Below are 17,207 nucleotides of genomic sequence, written 5' to 3' on the forward strand. Positions count from 1 at the left end.
TCTACTTTTGTACCTTCTTCATCTTTGTCAAGTTTGGTAGATGTGCACATAGGTGTTCCAACAGGCTTTGAGTTCTCCATTCCGAATCTTTTCAGCAGCTCCTTGGTGTATTTTGTTTGATTTATAAACGTTCCATCTCGGGTTTGAACCACTTGGAGTCCAAGGAAGAAGTTTAATTCTCCCATCATGCTCATTTCAAATTCTTTTTGCATGATGTTAGAAAAGTCCTTGCACAAGCTCTCATTAGTAGCACCAAATATGATATCATCCACATATATTTGCACAATTAACAGATCTCATGAGCTTTGTTTTGTGAAAAGTGTAGTATCTACAATACCCCTTTTAAAACCATTTTCAATCAAAAATCCACTCAAACGTTCATACCATGCTCTAGGAGCTTGTTTTAATCCGTATAAGGCTTTTGAGAGTTTAAAAACATTATCTGGATAAGATTCATTTTCAAAACCAGGAGGTTGGTCAACATAGATTTCTTGATCTATAAAGCCATTTAAGAAGGCACTTTTAACATCCATTTGAAATAATTTAAAATTCTTGAAACATGCAAATGCTAGAAACATTCTAATGGACTCCAGCCTAGCTACAGGTGCAAAGGACTCATCAAAGTCTATTCCCCCTTCTTGAGTGTATCCCTTAGCCACCAGCCTGGCCTTATTTCTAACAACCTCCCCTTTATCATTCATTTTGTTTCTAAAAACCCACTTTGTGCCAATGATAGGATGGTCTTGTAGTCTAGCAACCAGGGTCCAAACCTTGTTTCTTTCAAATTGGATTAACTCTTCTTCCATAGCTAAAATCCAGTGCTTATCATTCAATGCATCAACAACATTTTTAGGTTCAAAGTGTGATACTAAAACAAGATTATCTACTAGGTGTCTAGAGGAACGAGTTCTAACCTTTTCAAATGGATTACCAATTATAAACTCCCTGGGATGGTTCTGGACAAATTTCCAGGTTCTTGGAAGATCATTGGGAGTGGTGGTATCTCTGTCATTCTGTGACGGCCCCACTTTCTCCCAAGGCGAACCAAAGGGGTTAGCGGACTGCCTGCCCAGCTCTCGCCAGGACTAACGGATCAGTTGACGTCGATCTAATACGTTTCGGAACATACCCACGCGCGTAAACAAGTCAAAATGGTAAAATTACCCAAAATAAAAAAAAAAGAAATCCGGAGTCGGCCATGAATAGTAACCGACCCGTCAGAACCCAACCGAAATAGCTAACAAACATTCACATCTGAACTTTAGCGTTTACAAATCAAAATGACATACAAAAACTTTCAAAAGTTAATACATATACACGGTTTGCCAAATCAAAGAGAAAACGCCCCAAAAGTACACTTAGGGTTTTAATACATGAGCTATACAAAAGATATGTTCAACTAGCTCAATTTGGCAGCCATTTGTCAAATCCAGACCAAAAGGGTTTATTTTCCTGTAAGGAAAACAAAAGGAACAGAAGGGAGTGAGCTTGCGCTCAATGAGGTACCAAACATATAGCAGAAAAATCATGGCATTTCACATTTAACAAATCAGATACACATGTCAGATGTAAAGCAAAGGAACCAATGATTCAAATCAGAAGGATACGGGTGGCTCTCAGGAGCCAAATTTCCAGCGCAGTACTTGATCCAAACCGGTTGACTCTCCGTCAACGTATATAGAACCAACGCTTCCGTAGACCCCTCTTAACACCGAATTCCGTCCACCAAACACCCCTTTACCGGGCCCGCTCACCTCAAACGAACAAAATGGTAATACTCGAGTATACCCGGAATCAAGGGTCTCAATACCCAAAATCCCTGAACAGACTACCGTGGTTCGTTATCTAATCGTCCAGGCCCTTGCCGGCCCGACTCGAATAACTTAGCCACAGGATTGAGCTCATAGGTCATAGAAATCCGAACAGATGCAGACACAGATAACAGATTCAAATTTTGCATAGTAAATTGGCATATGAACAGACTAGAGAACGAGTGTGATAAAGTACACCCTCGTCTCGAACAAATAAACAGATTGCAGAGCAGAAATCAAGTTAAACAGCAATGGAGGGGAGTGGTACACTCACCGGCTCAACTTCAAAAGTTTTCACTTCAGATTGGCCTTAATCGCCAAGAAACCCTAAAATAATCAAAGTAAACTAATTGAATGTTTCATATCCAAAATCAAGTAAACGGAATGCACAAGTGAGGCTCGACTACACGTCGTACGCCTTGCCAACGAAATACTAATGCAAGGGTGGAAAACATGATTTTCTTGGAAACGAAAAGATAACATGAAGACTTAGGCGCAAACAACCCAAAAGCCTTTCATTTCCACCAAAAGGCAAATCCAACTTAAAGGAACCAAACGGCCTAGAAAATCGGGCAGCACCCCCCCTAAAATTCTTACTTTTCCAGCCATTTAGGCTTCATTATTTCCTCAAATCAGTCCCAACATTTCACACAAAAGTCATCTCATTTCCCAAAAGCCGTTCACTAGGCTCAAAGTAGTACAAGTACAAAAGTTAGCTAGGAAATGACCGGAATGAGAGCGATCCCTAAAACATGCAAACAAGTACATGGAGACTCGATAACGAGTCATAAACCAATGCCAATTATGACCCCAATAGGGTTCCATGAACATATACAAACATTAGATAAAACCAGAAAATTCGGAAATGCAATTAGTTTTGGCCTTGAAAAACAGTTTTTTTTTTACCTCTTTTGCGGTAATGGCACCAAATGCCCTATGATTATCGGATGAAGGTGTAAGACCCACCATTTCGAAGCTAAAAGACAGGGCTACAACAATGTAGAAGGCCACCCAGTCCAAATCCTAGTACAACTAGGTCAAAAATGCAGAATACCAAACCAGAACCGTAATTGCAGGTTTACAAATCACACTATGCTGTAATTAGTCCAACTCAGTCTATACAGGTCCAAATGCATTGATTCCAAAGGCATGCGGTATCCAAGACATCCAGCTACATTTCATCAGAAGACACCAACATCCAAATCCAAAGCAATTCCAGTCAAAACAGACGATTACAAGCGCAGTTCGCACATTCTGATCAACCCAGAACAGTAACAGTAAAATCGACATATCTCACTCTACACTACTCCAAATGACCTGAAATTTTACAGGCACCTCAAACACATCAATACCTACAACTTTAATGTTTTAAGCAAAGGCCAATTCTGTGACAGCCCCACCTTCCCCTAAGGCGAACCAAAGGGGTTAGCGGACTGCCTGCCCAGCTCTCGCCAGGACTAACGGTACGGTTTACGTCAATCTAAAACGTTCCGGAACATACCATTGCGCGCAAACAAGTCAAAAACACAAAATAAAAAAAAAATGAAAAAACCGGAAGCCGAAATTTATCTAAACCATAGCCAAGCATATATATACAATGGAAATCAACATTTACAACCATAATGGCATGCCAAAACCATTCATTAAGGAGTACACATTCGATTTGCCTATCAAAAGGAAATGAACCCGTTATACATTAGGGTTTCACTTCAAGAGCTATACAAAAGACATTTACAAGCTCAGTATGGCAATTGACTATCCAGTCCATTTTCAAAAGCAATTATATCCCTGTAAGGAAAACAAATAACACGGAATGAGCCAAAGCCCAGTGGTATACCACCCAATAAGCAATCAAAGTCATATAAGAATGAACCTTCATTTAAAGTGCATAAATAAGCAATGAAGCAAAACGGTAAAAGGATACGGTCGGCTCTCAAGAGCCCATTTCCACGCTTGCAATCTTGAACCAACCTCATTGACTCTCCGTCAATGTTAAAATACCAAACCGTAGACAACTCTTTACTTCCATTCCTTCCACCCAACATACCCCAACCGGGCCCGCACTCCATTCAGTAATATTTTTGGTAATACTCGAGTTTACCGGAACCAAGGGTCTCATTACCACAAGGTTCCCCAGTACAGTCCCCGTGGCGATTCAATCTTCACGACCAAGCCCTCGCCGGCTCGATCCAATTGACTACCAAACGGGGTTGAGCTCAGTAATGCAGTAAGGCCGTTGGACATCGTCCAAACGACATCAATTCAGTTTCCATGAAATGGAATTCACCAACCAATATATCAAGTTTAGTAATGCAATAAAACGGTAGCCATTCAGTGACAATATCAAAAGAGGTGAGGGCGGTCAAGTACACCCTCACCTTAATCAATTTCAATATTCGAGTAAGCCATCAAGGCATCACATAACATTTAACAAAGCCACATAGTAACAATTTAGTGAGTGGTATACTCACCAAGCAAGTAAGTGGTATTTCATGTACCACGATCACCAAGCCGTCGTGCACTACCTTCAAGCCCTAGAACATATAACACATACAATGAGACTCGATAACGAGTCATATAGCAATGCTAAACACAACCCCAATAGGGTTTCATATGCATAAATGAGCATAATAGCAAACCAGAAATTAGAAAATGGCCTTAGTCTTGGCCCCAAATAGAAAACTGTTTTACACTCATTATGCGGTAATGGCGTCAAATTCTCTACGGTTATCGGATGGGGGTGTAAGACCCACCGTTTCGAAGCTATGAAACAGGGCTACAACAATGTAGAAGGTCACTAAATCCAGTTCCTAACACAACTAGGTCAAATATACGAAATACTATACCAGAATTCCCAAAACAGGTTTGCAAAACGCATAAAACTGTAATCGGTATATCTCAGTCCATACAAGTCCAAATGCCGAAATTCCAAAGGCATATGCTAGCTAAGACACTCAGCTACATTTCATCAGAAGACACCAACTTCAAAATCCAAACCAATTCCAGTCAAAATGTCCAATTACTATCGCAGTTTTTTGCATTCTGATCAAAGCAGAACAGCTACAGTAAAAACGGCATAACTCACTCTACACTCATCCAAATGACCTGAAATTTTACAGGCACCTCAAACACATCAATACCTACAACTTTCATGTTTTGAGCAAAGTGTAATTCGGCCTCTAACCCAGTGATCTAAAACCGGACAGAATTGGGGTTCAAGAACCCTAACTTTTCAAATTTCACACCAAATCCAAAATTGATTGCATTTAACCACATTTCACATCCACTAGAGCCATTTCCAACCATTACAATTCATCATACAAGCCCCCAACATCAAGATCATATTAAACCAGAAAAATTCCCAATAAAATAAAAACTTCACCAAAACTCTTCAAATCAAGAAATAAATCACATTTTCACACACTCATGCCACTTCTAAGCATCATATAACCATCATTAAAGGTAGTAGGGTGTTTCAAGCTTCACTTACCAAGAAACAAGAGAGAGAGGGATGTTGGGCACCTTAGTCCTTCAAACAAAGTTCACCAAACAACTTACTAACACTAGAAGGAAAGTTTTTATGGAGTGAAATCTTGTTTATGGCCTTGATTGAGATGATTTGCTAGAAGAAACTTGAAGATTGAAGAAGTTCTCCTTCTTGCAAGAGTGAGAGAGAGAGCCGGCCAAAGGGAAAGAAAAATGAGGAAATTTGGTGAATTTTGAGATATTTAACCTTTGGTCAAAAAGTCAAAATTTGGAATAGTAATTCTTAAAAAGGTATCCAATGAGAAAGTGACACGTGGCACCTTATTAAATGCATTCCTATCCTTCTTTTCTCTCTCACATCAATCACTTCACACACTCTACTTATCACTTAACACCCGATAAATTTTACACAGTATCCGAAACTTAACCTTATTGGCCGAATTTTTCCGAACTTATCGCACTAGTGGGTCCCACGACCACTATTTATTCTTAATTTTCTAAAAACTCACCAATGCTAGAAAAATCATCTTAAAACTATAATTGCTCATAAAATCCACTAAGAAAATATTTCTAAGCCAGAAAATGCAGAAAACATGCAATTAAGGGGAAATAAACCCTAGGAAAATTTTAGGGTTTTTACGGGTTCTCACAAATTCGGCCTCTAACCATATGATACAAAACCGGACAGAAAAGGGGGTTATGAAACCCTAACTTCCTCAAATTCCTTCCAAACCCAAAATTGGTTGCAATTACCAATCATACACACTTACTAGAGTCATTATAGGCCATTGCCAATCATCATATAAGGCCACAACATCATGATCACATTAAACCAGAAAAATCACCATTAAATTGAAAACTTCATCAAATCTTCCAAAAGCAAGGAATACACCAGAAATTTCAGCACTTTAGCTACCACTAAGCACAACTTAAGCTTCATTAAGTGTAGGAGGAAGTTCATACACCACTTACCTAGAACACAAGAGAGGGAGAGTTGTAGGACACCTTAGCTTTTCCACAAAACTTCACCAAATCACTCACTAGCACCAAATGGAGGGATTTTATGGAGTAGAAACTAGATCAAGCAAGTGTTTTGGAGGATTTGAGCTAGATAATTGCCAAACTTTGAAGAGGTTTTTCTTCCTTCTTTGCTAGAGAGAGAATCGGCCAAGAGGTTGAAGACAAGAATGAATTTTGTGTGATTTTTGAGATATTTAACCAATTGGTCAAAAAGTCAAGAAAATGAATAGTAAGTCATAAGCTATTTCCAATACAATGGTGACACTTGTCACCTCCATTAATGCAATCCTATCTTTTCTTTTTCCTCTCACATCAATCACTTCACATTCTCTACTTATCTCTTAACACCCGATAAATTTCACACAGTATCCGGAATTTAACCTAATTGGCCGAATTTTTCCGAACTTTTCGCACTAGTGGGTCCCACGTCCATTATATACTCTTAATTTTTCAAAAACTCTCCAATACTAGAAAAATCATCTAAAAACTATAATTACTCACAAAATACCAGGAGAATTTTCCTAAGCCAGAAAATGCAGAAAACATGTCTTTAAAGGGGAAAAACCCTAGGAGAATTATTAGGGAATTTACGGGTTCTCACACATTCACTTCTCCAGCTGGACTGTCTTGAGTATCAGTATTCTTTAAATCAATTTCTGGTGAAGCAGAGCCATGATGATTGATTGCTACCTTCTTTAATTCTTCTTGTACACCTGCATCATCATCTTCACCACAACTCATGGAAATGTCACCATTAGATTCATAAAAAGTAATGTGTATCGCCTCCTCTATAACTAGTGTTTTACGATTATAGACTCTGAAACCTCTTTTGTTTTCACAATATCCCAAGAAAATTCCCTCATCAGATTTCTTGTCAATCTTTTCAAGATGTTCCTTGATGTTCAAAATGAAACATTTAGAACCAAAGACTTTAAAGTAACCAACAACAGGCTTTTTGTCAAACATGAGCTCATAGGAAGTTTTGTTCAAAATTGGTCTTAAGAGACTGTGTTTATGGTATAACAGACTGTGTTCAAAATTGGTCATAGAACTCTGTTTTTGGTATAACAGACTGTGTTTATGGTTTGAACCCAAAAATACTTTGGTAAATTACATTCACTAAACATGGTTCTAGCAGCCTCTTGGAGAGTTCTATTTTTTCTTTCTACAACTCCATTTTGTTGGGGGACTCTAGCAATAGAGAATTCACGTGCAATGCCATTGTTATCACAAAAATCTGGAAAGCCACAAAAACGAAATTCAGTGCCATTATCACTTCTAATTTTGATAATTTTCAAGCCAATCAAATTCTGAACTTTAGCAAACAGTGATGTCGCGCCCCACTTTTTGATGTGTGAAAGTAGTGTGTATGTGAATGTATGTGAAAATGAAAATAAAAGGCCGTGGGACTTGATGACGCGACGATTTGGCCAAACAAAGTTCAAAAAGGGTTTTTAATGGAAAATGGAGTCGCCACTTGGTATAGAGTTAGGGTGTACCAAGTCACCCAAAAAGTGATTTTTGGAAAGAAAAGTAAACAAACCCTTTTTAAAGAACTTTTAGGTCTACGTAACCAAAGAAAGGGATCGGGGGTCACATTTGATAAGGGAGAAGGCAAAGGCAAAGCCTAAGGCACTCCCTTACCCTAGCAAAAGCTAGTTGCGTGACTTAGCCCTTCTTTTCCTAATTTCTTCTACCCAAAGTATGCGTTGCATGTTGGACGTGACTAATGGATATAAAAAAGATGCAATCCTAAATCTAAAATGTCTCTTATGAGGCTTTTTGGTCCCAACCACATGAGTTGTGGTGGCCAGTAAGGAAAGCCCTCATAGAAGTCATGAATAATGCAAATGAAGACTCAAGTATGAGTGTAAGTGTGCAAATGTAAGAAAAGTGTAAGTGTGCAAATGTAAAGAAAGTGCATGTGTGCCAATGGAAAAAATAAAGGTGTTTGTGTGCAAGTGGATGAAAATATGGTATAATAGTAATAAATGCATATAAGTGCAATTAGGTGCAATTTGTGAGGTAGAAAATAAATAATAAAAGAAGAAAAATGTGCAAACATGGCATGTGGATTGAGAAAAATATAAGTAGTGAGAAAATGTGGATGAAAGAGTGAGGAAGTGATATGATAAGAATGAGAGTGCATGAACCTAGGGGAATGCATCAAGTCGGGTACGGGAATGACTCCTAATTTCATGACTTTAATTTTCCCTTTGATTGGAAGGAAAGACTAGCGTGCTAAGGCTATTGGGTAGCCACACTCGCTCATTTCCCTTATCGAAAGGGGACTCTCGAACAAATATACCCTATAACTAGCATGAGGATGCAAAAACCTAAAATGAAGGGGGAAGGGTTGGAGGGGCACGCCAAATGCTAAAAAAAAGCTAAGAAAAATGCATGAAATGTAGTGAAACATGCAAGTATGTACTAACGAGGGGACGGCCTATTGGGTCTAGCATTGGACTAGCCCTTTCTATGAATTCCCACTAGCGTTGGACTAGTGGAAAACGGGACAATGAGCCACAACTAGCGTTGGACTAGTGTGGCGACGTGCGTTCATCCATCATATTCATCTAGGACTATAGAAAGCAAGTAGACATACAAATCATCTATAAACACGTAGCACGTAACACTTAGCATGCTCGACTAAATGCAAGAGCCTAATAAAGCAAATTAACACATAGCAACAAAAGCAAGCAATGAACCTTTTACATTTGCTAACTAAAACAAAAGGGGAAGGGGAAAAATGGACAAAATTGCTCTCCAAGCCCTATCTGTTACAAGCCAAGAAGTGTACACATACCCCATAAAAGAATAACTTAATAAAAGCAAAAGTAAAATGAAATAAATGAAAGGAATTAAAGAAAGGCAAGGAAAGCAGAGTAGACATGCAATTCTGACGTAGCACGTTGGTTCACATAGAGGAGAGACCAAAAAAAGGATAAAAGAAATTATACCGCCCCCTTTTGTGGTGCTAATAAGGTGGACAAGACTTAACTTGGGCTATAGTCACCAAAGAAAGGGATAACTTGGGCTAAATCCATCAAAACAAAAGATTAATGCACCAATTTAATAGTAAATTATAATCAAACATAACAAGTTAGACCAATCGATCATCAAAATCATCTCAAAATGCAATCAAATAATGCACGGTTACCAAGAAAAAGAGATTACCAACCAAGTCCTAAAGTAAACACTCCTAATGACTCAAATGCAAACATTAACAATCTCTCAAGTCCGATTAAACATTATGGAACTTCAAGGGTCCAAGAGTAAGTAAGGGTCAAAGAGTGGTTCAACTTGCATTTTTTAGGACCCAATAGCGACCATTAATCAACCCTTCAAGACCAATTAAAACATTTTTGAGAACTCCAAAGGTTCAAGGGCAATGAAAGAGTCAAGTAAAGGTTAAAATGCAACTACTTCAGGACCCGATTGCAAGAATTTGGAGCGTAATTGGGCCACAATGCAACAAAGGGAGACTCGGGGATCAAGGTACAAAAATCAGAAGTTATTTTCATGCAACAAACATGCAGCTACGTGGGAAACTTGTTTCTGCAACTAACCAGCTGCAATCTTTCTCATTTTTATCATGCAAACAAATTCAATAAGAAACCAGAATTCTACCTATCCATCCTCGACTAAACATGACTTCATAGCAGGATTTGAAACAGAGAATCAGAGATAATCATCAGGAATGCAAAACTAAAACAGAAATAGAAGGAAAAAGAAAAAGTGCAGCAAGTTTTCTGCAATACTTTGCTTCTATATCTTCAGCAAACAAACAAATCCAAACGCACAGCTTGTATATCGCAATTCTGGTACTAAAACTCGAACACACAGTTTCTGGTTTGAAACAAGGATCATCAAGAATGCAGGAACAACAAAACTCCAAAAATGCAGGAGCAATGAAACAAAGTATCATCAAAGCTACAAATCCTTTCCTAGCTTCTGGTTTACCGAATTTTTCTTACAAAGGAAATCACCCTTCAAATACTGCAAACTTGCTCATTATCAAAATTGGACCCGAAGATAAAAGAAAGGTTGCAGCCACAAAACCGACAACTTCAAGCTTAATGCAGCAACATCATATACAAAACATTTCTAATGGCCATCAAACCGTGAGTTCAAATAAAGAAACAAAGGGACAGACCAAGAGGTCATGCGAAGTCTGCAAAATTTTGCAACCCTACGCTAAACAAACCCAGTCAACAGCAACAAGAGGCACACTGCGAAACCTTGCTATGTTTTCAATCTCGACGAGCATCACACAAGTCAAGCAAACATGACAATCTCACTGTGAAACATAAACTCAAACCTAAACTTAACCAAACTTACTGAAACAAAATGAAAGGCTACAAACAACAACCGAACCAGCAGATAGCAAAAGGATGTGAATCAACAAAAGAAAACAGTTTCGGACTCTAAGATAGATAAGGATATTACCTTAACCGCAAAAATGAGTCGAGGATTTGGATGATTTTGCCAAGCTTTCGAAAGACGTCAATGGAGAACAGAGATGAAAATGCAGCACCGTCCTTGCATCCCCAAATCTTCTTTCTTTCTCACTCCGCCGTCACTCCAGTCCTCTTTTGTCTCTTTTTCTTTCTCTGGTTTCTTTTCCAGCCGCTGTTCCCGGTGGTTTCTCCCCTCAGATTTTATCCGCCGCCTCTCTCTCTCAGTTGCCAACCCTGCTTTCTGAAGTTCTCTCTCTCTTATCTCCAAACCTTTTTCCAGCCGTCACCCTCCAACTTCTTGCTCTCGGTTCTCTCCGTCACTTTTTTGGTTCCTTTCTATCCGTCCAGCCGTATCCCCCTCTCTCTCTGATTCTTTTCTCTTAGCTGTTTTGTTTGTCTTCTTTTTCTTTTCTAGACAGCCGCCACTCTCTATCTCTTGCCTCTTGCATCTCTTTCTTTTTATACCGGGCCTCTACCCAAAACCCTCAATCATTTCTTCTATATTTGCAGCCAAAGGGCTCACCGAGCCCTCCTTTGCAAGCTGCGAAAAAACGCAGCTTGCATGTCGCATATCCTCTTTTTTTTAAAAAAAAAAATTAATTAAAACAAAATAAATTAAAATAAATAAACTGGAAACAACAAAGTGCAAATTCCATTTCCCCCTTTTTCGTTTTCCATTTTCATTGTTTTTTCCTTTTTCCTCTTTTTCAAAAATAAACCAAAATGCCCTAAACCATGTTTTTTCTTCGCCCATTTTTCATTCATTTTTTTTAAATTAAATTAGTAGATAAAATAAAGGCTCGTAAACAAATTAAAATATAATAAGAGACACGAAACAAGAAACAACCAAAATAAACCTAAAATTGAAACAAAGAAATCTAAAATTAAACTAATAAAATAAATAAAATTCGAAACCAAAAATTTGGTGTCTATAGTTTGCCCCTCTTTGTCTGAGTTTTGGAAAAACTTGAGACAAAGAAATAGACACCAAATACTCACCTGTATTATTTGGCTGCGAACGACCCGAACGACGGATGCTTCTGAAACGAGGACTGACCACTTTAACAGAATTTTTCTTTTCTTCTTTTTTTTTTTTTGAAATGAAATGAAATGGGACTGACCCAAACGAAAAATTTAAACAGCAAATTTAATCGGGACTGACCCGGACAGGAAATTAAAACGGGACTGGCCCGAACAGAAATTTAAAACGGGATAGACCCGAGCAGGAAATTTAAAACGGGATAGACCCAAGCAGGAAATTTAAAATGGGATAGACCCGAACAAGAAATTTAAAATCATGGGACTGGCCCGAATAAAATAAAATCATGGAGTGCTCACTAGTGGGACTGACCCACGGCTAGTGGCGGTGCAAAAAGGAAATGCTCACTAGTGGGACTGACCCAACGGCTAGTGGTAAAATAAAAGAAATGCGCACTAGTGGGACTGACCCAACGGCTAGCGGCAGAATCAAAGAAATGCGCACTAGTGGGACTGACCCAACGGCTGGTGGCAATGTAAAAGAAATGCTGGTATGTATGAAGAGACTGTGTAAGACTTGCTCGCAAAATTATCCGAAGATTTGCCCCAGTGTGATGAATTGGTCAGTGGGATTAAACCCGAGCCTGCCTTAGTTGGTGGTACAAAATCCAAGCCCATCGTGAACTTTGTGACGTTGGCGGCACAAAATCCAGGCCCGACGTGAACTTTGCGATGTTGGCGGCACGAAATCCAGGCCCAACGTGCTTTTTGTGAAGTTGGCGGCACGAAATCCAGGCCCAACGTGAACTTTGTGATGTTGGCGGCACGAAATCCAGGCCCAACCTGCTTTTTGTGAAGTTGGCGGCAAGAAATCCAAGCCCAACGTGAACTTTGTGATGTTGGCGGCACCAAGTCCAGGCCCAACGTGCCCAACGTGATTTTTGGAATGTTGGCGGCACGAAATCCAGGCCCAACGTGATTTTTGGAATGTTGGCGGCACGAAATCCAGGCCCAACGTGATGTTGCGGTGTTTGGGATGTTGGCGGCACAAAGTCCAGGCCCAACGGGATCTTTGGGATGTTGGCGGCACGAAGTCCAGGCCCAACTTGATATTCGGCATGTTGGCGGCACGAAGTCCTGGCCCAACATGACATTTGGAATGTTGGCGGCACGAAATCCAGGCCCAACGTGATGTTGGAATGTTGGCGGCACGAAGTCCAGGCCCAACGTGATGTTGGAATCAGTAGGATAAGATCCAATCTCGCCATTCAATTGGTCAAGAGATTAAGCGTGATTGTCAAGAGGGGGAGATAGAAGGGTGCGCAGCGGAAGTTGAAATTCGCCAACAAGAATTTAAAATCTGATATTGAAAATGATTTTTATGTTTCCCGTTTTTTCCTTTTCGTTCGGGAGAAACTTTTCAAGAAATAATTTTTATTTTTTGATTTTTTGATTTTTTGATTTTTTTTATTTTTTGATTTTTTGAGAGAATCTTTTCAAAATAATTTGCCCCAAGTGTAGGGCCCTTTTCCCTTCTTTCTTCTCTTTCTTCAGCATCGGCCTTTCACATCACCAGATGCTCTTCCGTCGATTTCGACTATGAATACCTGCACAGGGGCTTACCAAAATATGACATGCACTCAAATTTTTGTGAAAAGAAACAGCGTGATTGATTTGAAAAATGTATTATTTTGATTCTTGAACGAAATCCTCAATTGGACTACAAAAATATTTGCCCCTGTGTGGGCTTATTTTGCGAAAATTTACAAATAAAAGAATTTGCCCCAGTGTGGGTCCATTTGATTGCAAAAATTTGTTCAGATGATTCCCCATTTATTTGAACCAAGAGAAATCGCACTTTCCAAAACTTAGAAACTAATCCTATGTACAACGTGAAGAAATTTGAACGTTGAATTTGAGCTCATGCAGAAATTTCATGATGAATCTCTCAGAATAACACCAAATTGCAGAAGGGTTTTTTTTTTTTTTCACTTTAGTACCGATGCTTTGGGTAATGGGTCACCATTTCCAGTTGACTCATCTTTGCAGGACCAATCAAGTGACTTTATTTCTGATTTTGAGGTGGCTAAGGAAAATGAGAGGTCAGGATTTGTCTTATTCTTGTGCCCAAAATTGTATGTAATCCCTTCAATACCACATCTTAGTGAAAGCAAAGAGTTTGTCACCCTTATTTCTTAAGAAAACTTAGTCAACGTATAAGCTTTATAGGCTTGCAACAAAATGGGTAGAAACGATAGCTAAACCTGTGAAAACTGGTTATACCCCTATGATCACAAATGATTGATGGATTTCTTACGAGCATAATCCTCACTTTGGATTGTCATGAAGGAATAAGTCAACGATGGACTTTGTTAGCTTGTAATGTAGCTTGAAAATGACAGTTAAAGAATAAAACTTTCAAGGACATTGCACCGAAGATCTCATTTTTCAAAATTGCCCCTATTTTGAACTCAAAAAATCTCAGACTTTATTTGCATTTTTTCTCATCATTCACCAGGGACTTCAGCGTCAAATTTTTTCTGCATTTTCCTTGCATTTACTTTTCTTGCTTTGCTTTTTGCCTCTTTTTCCTTTCCCTCAACTTGGTGGATTTTCACATGGTGAGTAGCGTCAACCCCATACTCAAACAATTCAGAAATACAACTAAAATTTTCCGACATCAGAAATTTTCTTGACAGGGCCATTGCAAAGAACAGAAGTCAGGACTTTCGGCTTTTGTAATGGGGTCTAGTGAGGTGTTTAGAAAAGTTAAGGCTTGAAGGCAGATTTCAAAGAGTGGTTTAAGTAATCTGAGATCGCATTGTTGTGCCAACCCTATTTTAGGGTTAAATCAAGACTTGCCCCAGAGTTTATGCTCAATTGAGGCTTTTTCTCTTTCATATTCTTTCTTCTTTTGATTTTTCGGCCTTCTGCCATTCTTTGAAATTTTCAAAATTTACCCCAGTTTATTTGTGAACTGAGGTTCTCTTTTCTTCTTTTGTCTTTTGATTTTGTGGCTTTTCACTTTTTCACTTCTTGAAATTTTCCTTTTCAACTCAAACTTGCCCCAGTGTGGGGTTTGCGATTCTCAGGGGTTGCCAAATGAAGTATTTTATTCTGAAGGCTTAAAAGGGATAACTAGGGATAGAATGTTTGATTGGAAAAAGAAGATGGCTTGACTTGTATTCCGTTCCTTATAATAACTCTGAGAGGAAACTTTCATTAATGCGAAATTTCTGGCATGTATCTGAATTAACTGACTGAGGAAGACACTTGTTCATCCATATTTGTGAAACATAGGCGATCCACGCGGACAAAACTCTTCCTTTTCTTTCTTTTTTTTTCAAAATTGGACCCCAAGTGGAATCAAATTTCCCCAATTTACGGTTCCCTCCTTATTCTAGCATTTTTCTTTTCCCTTTTTCTTTTTTTCTTTTTCAAAATTCCCCAATCTCCTTCCCCAATGTGGGGTACGATCGTAAGTGCTTTGAAAAGAACCACCAATTTTAGCTCAAATGAGGATGCAAGGGATGATCAGTGTTTAGGTTGTAGAAACGACGGGCAAAGTATCATTCTTACACCTCATGACAACCAAAGTAACGAAATGGTCATTGAAAATCCATTCCCCTTTTTGATATTTGAAAATTTTCCAATATAGGGTAGTGATCATTAGGGCTCTTATTTGAAACGAAATTATTCTTTCAAAGGCTCAAATGGGAGAGAAAATGATAAAATGTGTATAGGTAGAAAAACGAATGCTCAAAGTATCATTCCAAATTTTTAAAACAAACAAGAATAATGCACATTTTTGCTTTCACTTAGATGTGAATTGAATCTGGTTAAACCAATAGGCATTTTTCTAAGCAAAGTTCGCTCCAATTTGCAATTTATCAATCAATGTGACTGATTTTATTTTGGGGTTAAGTAAAGGAGAAAAGATATCTCATGAGGCCTTTTGAGTGACCTCTTTCAATTTTGAGCACTCTTATTGTGTAGATCAGATCACCAATCTAGTGTACACATTTTTGAGTTTTCAGGCAAGAGGTTGAAAACAAATCCCAATTTAGTTTTATTTCTTAGAAATCATCATGAAATCTCCAATGAGCCAAAATAAACAATGAAATGTACATGAATATACATACAAAACAATAATTGTCTGAATAAATGCTTCATTAATGCCAATGTTTGAAAATTTTAAAAGCAATACATGTGTGAAAACTTCTACAAAATTCCTTTGCACATGTATACACATTTTCTCTCTTAATATCCCCTTTTTCTTTGAGCAATGAAATCCCTTAGATGTTTTGCACGAGCGCTTTCAAATGAATTTTCGAATTCACATTGTAGGGTCTGCCTAAGAATCAAGTAACACTTGTAATTTTCAAACTTTATCAGATCAAAATTGTTATCAGATATAGAAAGGTATTTCCCCCTTATTGAAATATTTAATGAATGCAGGGGGAGGGGAAAAACAAAAGAAAAATACCCTGAATTAGTAATCAAGATTATAAAATCGGCATGCATGTCCTATGGGGGAGCCCTTTTATGCCAAGGGTAGGCTTAGCATGAAAATGCAATCCTCTAGGGTAGGTACTATACCATACCTGACGAATCCGATCAATTGATTGAGTGAAAAATAATTTGAAAATTTTGGCCAATTTGGAGTGAGAAGAGACATTTGTCCTAAAAATGAGGGCAAAGTCGGAATGGATTGCTTGCTTTGTTCGACGCATGATGTGCCAAAGGGGGTAAAATGGTCAAATTCATTGAATGAAATTTGATTATTTATTGAAAATTGAATGGATAACCCTAAAAATGAATTAAACTAATCAAATGAATTGAATGAAATCCATTGATCAAACAGTTCGAGTGAAAGGATGAATTATTCAAAAACGACCGAGTGGGCCTAAAAATAGGTAAATTGGTCAAATGAATTGAAATTGATGGTTTATTCAAAATCGACTAGATTGCCCTAAAATGGATAAACTAGTCAAATGAATTGAATGAAATTGATGATTTAATCAAAAATGGATTGAATTGTCCACTCATTGGTAATTTTAAAAAAAAATCATTGCGATGCATTAGTCTATGAGTCTCCTAAAATCAAAATTTGGCCTCAATATATTTATCGTCTCAACAATGAGGAATTATTTGTGAATTTGTTCCAATTAATGTCCTTTACGCCAGGGATTTTTACCAATTTTGATAAAATGGCCAAAAAGTGATTATTAGACGCCCATATTCCAAAGAACGCTCTTGAAAATGATCGGATCCTACCTTACCTCGTGCACTACCCCTTTGGATGGTACAAAAATATAAACGTGCAAGTCTTATTGGATTATATATCCGAGACACAGGGTGGTTTATTCCTAGCACGGGATCGCCTAAATGGCATTCCCTTTCTAGGGTTTATGCATGATGCCATTTTATTAAAGCAGTAAAACATGCAGTT

Source organism: Coffea arabica, chromosome 7c (assembly GCF_036785885.1).
Source record: "Coffea arabica cultivar ET-39 chromosome 7c, Coffea Arabica ET-39 HiFi, whole genome shotgun sequence".
In the NCBI taxonomy this organism is placed as follows: domain Eukaryota; kingdom Viridiplantae; phylum Streptophyta; class Magnoliopsida; order Gentianales; family Rubiaceae; genus Coffea; species Coffea arabica.